An 8,052-nucleotide genomic window follows, 5' to 3' on the forward strand; every position below is an offset into this window, starting at 1 on the left:
GGTTTAAGACTTTTAATAATTTATTTAATGTCAGCACTTCATGGAAGATTTCAGTGGAATATGCAACCAAAGGAGAGAGTGATGCATATATATGTGTGTGTGTGTGTGTGTGTGTGTGTGTGTGTGTGTGTGTGTGTATTACCTTTATCGGATTTTCAACAGCAAAAAATTGGAGTTCTGTACACCCTTCTGGGATTGGCATGCAAGTGTTGTATAAGGGTTGCATTAGCTGGGCGCTGTGGCTTATGTCTGTAATCCCAGAACTTTGGAAGCCCAAGGGAGGCAGATCACCTGAGGTCGGGAGTTCGAGACTAGTCTGACCAACATGAATAAACTCCGTCTCTACTAAAAATACAAAATTAGCCAGGCATGGTGGCACATGCCTGTAATCCCAGCTACGCGGGAGACTGAGGCAGGTAAATCGCTTGAACCCAGGAGGTGGATGTTGGGGTGAGCTGAGTTCGTTCCATTGCACTCCAGCCTGGGCAACAAGAGTGAAACTCCATAAAAAAAAATAAATAAATAAAAATAAAGGTTCTATTAGACAAAACTGAAAAAAAGACCTACTGAAACCAAGGACCTTTAGATCTTCAGTCTAACACTCTCCCAACTGAGCTATTTCGGCTGCTCTGAACCTATTCTTTTAGCTATTTCTTCAAAATATAAAAACTGTCATTTGTAGGGTCAGTATATCTTCCAATTCTGTTGTCTTCAGTATCACCTGTCATTCACTCACCCCTTCACCCCCAAAATACAGATTCTCCTCCAATTTATGTCTCAAAATAGGACCCAATTTTAAGGACAATGAATGGGTTAGCAAAAGTCGGGGAAAGAAAAGGCAAAGGTGAAGAATAGATCAAAGCAAGACCCTGCTTCCCTACATGGTCACTGCTCAGAAAACCAAGGGAATTCAAAAGAAAATTTTCTAGGCTTCTCCTTTTCTCTGGGCTCTTGTTTTTCTGTCTTGCTCTTCAACAATATGGCAAAAACGAACAGAGGATTATTGGGCACATTAATATGGTGGTGGGTTTATAGCTTCCAACTAAAGAAATCCTGAGCGAGACAATTCATTTTCGCTATTCCCTTCCTTTCACTGGTCTCATGCTGGCACATCCACCTTGGGTGATACAGAGACCTAGGGAGTGGAAATGGAAAGTATGTTTATTTTAGTGTGACCACACAAAACATGCTTTTAAAAGGAGAAAAGTATAGAATGGTGAGAATTGTGAAAAACAGATGAACGTGTAGCTTTTGAACCCTATGCAAGCCAAGGACACACTACTACTGAGCCACGCCTCTCGCTACAGAAACATGTGAAGATCTTTTTTGACGCATTAGTCATATTTCTGAGAGGTCTTCAAAGACACGATAAGTTGGCTGCATAGAAAATCCACTGTCTCGTATCTCTCTATTTCTTACCTCTAAACTATATCCCTTGAAGCTGCTAGGAGAAATGTAAGAGAATCACAGACCAAATCACACCGTTTCTGCTTCTAGAACATTTCATCCCGTCAGCTTTATTCTAAGGTTTCCTCTCCAGCAAACTGCCTGGGGACATTTTCTCCCACAGCCAACAGGTAAGATGTCAGATGGAACTTTCTCTGGGGTCTTCAACCTGTCTGTCTCCATTTCTTCTCTTTCATCTGTTTACAAAGTTTTTCAAGCCCCATCCTCTTTAAGAACAGATGATGAGCCACAGTCTAGGAGAAGATATTTCAATACTTATATTTTACTAAGGATCTTTATCTGGAATATGTTAAGAACTTCTACAAGCACTAAGAAAAAGACTAAAACTTCAATAAGAAAGAGCAAATTAAAATGCACTTCACAAAAAATTGCTATTGAGTAATATAAAATATGTTTGACATCTTTTGCTGTAAAGGAAATGCAAATTAAAAACACAACAAGGCTGGGCATGGTGGCTCACACCTATACTCCCAGCACTTTGGAACGTCAAGTCAGGTGGATCACCTGAGGCCAGGAGTTCAAGACCAGCCTGGCCAACCTGGTCTCTACTACAAATTCAAAAATTTAGACGACCGCATGCCCCTGTGGTCCCAACTACTCAGGAGGCTGAGTATCTCATGAGATTATCATGAGAATATCATATCATGAAAATCTCTTGATCCTGGGAGGCAAATGCTACAGTGAGCCGAGATTGTGCCACTGCACTCCAGCCTGGGCAGCAGAGCAAGACACCATCAAAAAATAAACAAACAAAAACAAACAAAAAACCACACACAAAATAATACTGCTCTTCATTGGAATCATTTAACCTAAAAAGTGGATAATATCAAGTGTTGCTGAGTATGTGAAGCAATTGGAACATGCATACATGGCTGATGAGACTGTAAACTGCTATATCTACACTGGGAAACTATCTGAAAATATCAACTAAAACTGAATATATATATATAAAACCTATGACCCCAAAACTAGACAGTTACATTTATACCCAAGAGAAGTGCATGAGCACTTCCCTTGAAGGACATGTATCAGAACATTTACAGCAGGATTAGACATTTCAACCAAAAACTAGGGGTGCTGCAAATGTACTTGGACAGTAAAACGAATTACTAAATCATGATGTACAGTATTCAGATAACGGAATACTCTAGAGCAATAGAAAATAACTATTGCTACTAGCAACAATATATAGAAAATGAATCTAATTTTTTTTTTTACAAAAATTGAGTGAAAGAATCCATACTCGAATACAGATTTGCTATGGTTTGAAAGTGTCCCCTCCAAAGCTTGGGTGTCATCATGTGATAATTATCAAGAGATAGGGCCTTTAAGAAGATTAAGCCATGAGGGTTCCTTCCTCATGAATAATATTAGGTACCCTTATAATAAGACTTGACAAAGGAAGTTCATCTCTCTATTGCTCTCAGTTTTCTGCCATGTGAGGACACAACAAAAAGGCCATTACCAGACAACAGAGCCAGTGCCTTGATTTTGGACTTCTCAGCCTCCAGAACTGCCAGAAAATAAGTTTCTGGGCCAGGCACCATGGCCCTCTCCTGTAATCATAGTATTTTGGAAGGCTATGGTGGATGGATCACCTGAGGTCAGGAGTTCAAGACCAGCCTGGCAAACATGGTGAAACCCCATCTCTACCAAAAATACAGAAAAATTAGCCAGGCGTGGTGGCACTCGCTTGTAATCCCAGCTACCCAGGAGGCCGAGACAGGAGAATTGCTTGAACCCAGGAGGCAGAGGTTGCAGTGAGCCTAGATCACACCACTGTACTGCAGCCTGGGCAACAAGAGTGAAAGTCTGTCAAGAAGAAGGAAAGAAAGAAAGAGAGAAAGAGAGAAAGAGAGAGAGAGAAAAAGAGAGAGAGAAGAAGGAAGGAAGGAAGGAAGGAAGGAAGGAAGGAAGGAAACAAGTTTTTGTTCATTACAATATACCAATCTTGAGTGATTTTGTAGCAGCCCCAAATAGACTACCATCATTTGATATGATCCATTTAAAACATAAGAAAACTAATCTGTGGAGGTGGAGGGCAGAGTTAGGATAATTGAAATAGGCAAAAGGCAGCTGTTGGTTGCTGAAAAATTCAGTATCTTGGTCTGAGTTTTGGCTATATATATAATAAGCCATAAGCTGAATAGGTTTCATGTGTTTTATTTTATATAAATGAAGGCTTAAATTTAAATACAATAAAAAAAAGAAGTTTCTCCTAGATACTTCCTATCCTCCAGTACATTCTCTCTCTTCCTTAGGGTTGTTTTGTTTTGTTTTGTTTTTGAGACGGAGTCTCGCTCTGTTGCATCCTGAAGATTATTAGGACTTCGATGGACTGGATGGCAGAGTGAGTCTAAGTGCCACATCCTCCGTTGCTTCCTCTGGGTATGAGAGAAGAGAGGTACGTTTCTTGTCCTTAGGGAGGTAGGCTCGACCAGGAGGGGACCTGGTTCATTTCAGCCAGGCTGTCATGGCTTCCAGAGCACCTTGCCGCTATTTCCATCGCTCAACAGACAGGCTGAGCTCTTTGGAGGAGTACGTGATGTTGGGTTTTGGTTTGCACTTCAGGAACTGCTGATACTGTAGCTTCTGAGGGAGCTGCAGGGATTTCACGATTTCATGCGTGCCTGTGTTAAAAGTTAGAAGCGGGATCTGCTGGCATCTTTGAGACTGAGCCTGACGGTGGAAACATCTAATTTTATTAGATTTTGCTTGAAATGCAAAAGATGAGAAAAAAAGTTCCCGTTTGCTCCACATATTTCTCTTAGAATGAAGCCGATTGAAAGTGAACTTAACCCTGAAGAAATTCCCCCTGGCGTTTGCAAAGAGCTCCTTTATGCCTCACGTCCAGCTTGGCTCAAAAGGACTCTAAAGAGCCGGAGAGCTGCTGCGGAAAGGCGGAGTCACAGTACAATTGGTGTTAACTACGTGTGCAGCCACCGTCTCCTTAGTCATATTACAGGTGCAGAGGCAGTATAGGTGGATCCCTCACAAGTCGAGTGGGTTGACCTCAGATTGACTTTAGAGATGGTTTGTGACCACCTGATAGATGGTAGCCTTTACAGCATTTAGAAAGTGAGTAAAAGAAAGGATGCATACGGAGGCCCACACGCTTGCTTGGCTTCTGCAGATGGAGAGAGAGAGGTCGCTTTTCTGCCTTCTGGGTGTTGAGTAACTTTTTTTTTTCCTTTGTTGGCATGAAATAGAGCTGAAAATAAAAGCAGACTTTTAACAAGATAGTATTAACATGCTTGCAGAGTATTTCCCTGTAGATTCTGCTTAGCACGGTGATACCACAAAGAGCTCTAATCTGGAGGTATGGGTTGTTCCCTAGCTTAGAAGGAGGTCAATCCTGGAGAGTAAGTACCGTGAGGTACAAAAGGATCCTTTGGGATTGGGAAGAATAAGCATTCATTACTTTCATTTATATAAAACAACAAAATGAACTTTCTCCTATACTGACTGACCTTGGCCCCTGGAGTTCAGAGTGTTTGCATCTCACACCAGAAGCTTCCTCAGAGGACCCAAAGAAGTACTTTTTACTTCCGCCAAATTTCAGCTGAGGTGACTGCTATCTTTTCATCATTTGCTGTGTGTTTGTAGTTAAATCATTTAAGTTCAGAGTTTGCAGATCTCCAATGGAAAAAGTGACCACCAGCACATCAAATAGTCAACCCCTGGCAGTGTAATCTTTTAGTGAAAAGGTTGTAGGGCTTCTGCAACCTGGTTAGGGGGAGTTAGAAAAGGAAACAGAAAAGGACTGAGCCTTTTATCTTCCGACCTGAAATCAGACTTGGGCCACACAGTTCTATGGTTTCTGATGATTTCATTTACAGCTAGAAATAGGCTGGATGGCAGGAATACTACTTGCTTCCCCCATGCATGGTCCATGTTAGTGATTGATGGACTGCTTAGAAGAATAGGTGGATAATCCTAAACAGCAAATAACCTCAAGTGAATAAACATGACCCACCTCTGTGTATGAGAGAGAAATGCGGAGGCCAACACAATTCACCTTGACAGAAAATTCCAAAGTTGGGGAATATCATGGACCGCTTCTTCCTGGCGTCCTGGGGAAGAAAACAAAACCCGGAGGTACTGGGGATTGGGCCCAGGGCCTCATGCATGCTCTACCACTGAGTTCTACCCCCTCGGCAACCTAGATCTTCAGAAAACCCTTTGGTGACTGCCAATATCTGAGCCTGCTCTCTGTGTCAGGATAATCACGATGTTTCCAATTCTGCTGTTAATTCCCTACATGAAGCGCTTCCTCTTTTAGGCAGGGCTATACCAAAAGAAAGGTAGCTTAGCCCGGCACGGTGGTTTATGCCTGTAATCAGAACTTTGGGAGGCTGAGGCGGGTGGATCACAAGGTCAGGAGTTCAAGACGAGCCTGGACAAGATGGTGAAACCCTGTCTCTACTGAAAATATGAAAATTAGCCGGCGTGGTGGCAGGCACCTGTAATCCTAGCTACTCGGGAGGCTGAAGTACAGAATTGCTTAAACCCAGGAGGTGGAGGTTGCAGTGAGCGAGATCATGCCACTGCACTCCAGCCCTGGGGTGACAGAGCGAGAGTCTGTCTCTAAAAACAAGAACAACAACAAAAGGTAGGCTTAGTGGTAAAAATAAAGGCACTGTTCCTGATTTGTGGTCAGCCCAAGATCAACTCACCACAAGGCGGGCTCTCCATCATGTTAGACTTCCTGGAGCATACTTCCATTCTATCATTTGAGTGTGTCCTGTTATACGACATTCTCTTGCAAATTTTCTGATCATAATTTTCTGTAATCTTTTGACACTTGGAAGCATGTTGGTGTCTCATATAGTCAAAAAATAAACCTGACTCAAGTTGTGTGTGAAAATAACCCTAAAACTGAATACAAATAGAGGCAACTAAAAATTGCATTGTGAAACAATAACATAATCAACTGAAAAGGAAAGGACTGATCTATGAAAAATGGTTTATACAGTTTGTTGTTCTAATCGTAAGATTAAAAAAGAATGCAAACAAATCTTGATTCTGTATCAGGGTTATTTTTTGTAGGCTAGGGCTGTAGAATTCTGAGATTTTGTTTGTGCATTTCAGGATTGGGAAAAATGAGTGTGATGTGAGCAAGTGTGTTGTTTGGAACCAGACCTTGTCACTGTAAGAGAAAGAAGTAAAGAATAGTCCTGTTGTTGGTTTGAGGGGAAAATTGGAGGCATCGGTATGAAATTATACATATGTAATTTTATAGGCCTGGGCACGGTGGCTCACGCTTGTTAAATCCCAACACTTTGGGAGGCCGAGACGGCAGCTTGCCTTGAGGTCAGGAGTTCCAGAACAGCCTGGCCAACATGGTGAAACCCCGTCTCTACTAAAAATACAAAAATTAGCCAGATGTGGTGGTGTGTGCCTGTAGTCCCAGCTACTCGGAAGCCTGAGGCAGGAGAATCACTTGAACTTGGGAGGCGGACATTGCAGTGAGCCAAGATCCCACCACTGAACTCCGGCCTGGGCAACTTAGCCTTTTCTCAAAAAACAAAAAAAAAGTAAAATTTCCCTGCAGATCTGTCTGCTAACTAGGTCTAGAAGAAATACCTCAGAAACAATGAACAAAGATAATAATGTTTTGATTTTCAAATACCATTCCCTACTAAAAGGCACCAGAGATAATAATAGAAAGTAGCTACTAGTGTCAACTACACTGACTCCAGGACTGGGCCGGGGAAACTACAAGGTGAAGCTAAGATATCTTGCTGTGCCAGAATGATGGGGATGATTGAAAAGAACACAGAAGTGGGCTTGAAGGGAATCTCATTGACCAAATCTGACACACTTTGAGCATTAATGATGACAATAAATGATTATCAATCTTGGGAACTTAAATAAATAAATATGGAAGATGGGAACACTTTCCTTACAGTGGGATGCCAGCTAATAATTGTGGAAGGAAGGATAAAATTTGAAAATCCCCATTAGAAAATTAGAAAATCTGGACATCATCAGAATGCTGATAAGTGCAGGCATAATTTATAAGTCAATGCTAAAAGTATAGGTAGAATTTTGATGAGGATCAGGATATTTATATAGTCTCAGAGTATTTCCCTAGAGCTTACTTATTGATTACAATGGGGAAGATGATATTTTTGCAGGGAAGAAAAAGCAGCTACAAACTTAACCAAATGATCAAAGCTAACTTCACTAATAATGGGGAAAACTGACATCACATGCCTCTTGGTGTGATAGAAGATAACATGTTTTTTTCTCCCAGTTTCCATAACCTTAATCTTATCATAAGTAGCACAAATTAAGAAACATTCCATAAAACCACTGGCATATACCCTTCAAAAACATCAATGTTGTGAAAGACAAGATTGAGCAACTGTTCTAAATTAAAGGAGACTAAAGAGTCAAGACAATTAGATTCATATGTGTCTGTGAAATGGCTCCTAGCTTGAGAGAAAAATTTCTATAAAAGATTGTATTGATACAATTAGTTAAATTTTTAAAGATCATATATTAGATAATACTATTTTATCAATGCTAAGTTTACTGAATTTGATATTGTGCTGTGTTAAGGAATTGATCTTGTTTTAA

This window comes from Nomascus leucogenys, unplaced genomic scaffold, assembly GCF_006542625.1.
Source record: "Nomascus leucogenys isolate Asia unplaced genomic scaffold, Asia_NLE_v1 001697F_27333_qpd_obj, whole genome shotgun sequence".
Classification (NCBI taxonomy): Eukaryota; Metazoa; Chordata; class Mammalia; order Primates; family Hylobatidae; genus Nomascus; species Nomascus leucogenys.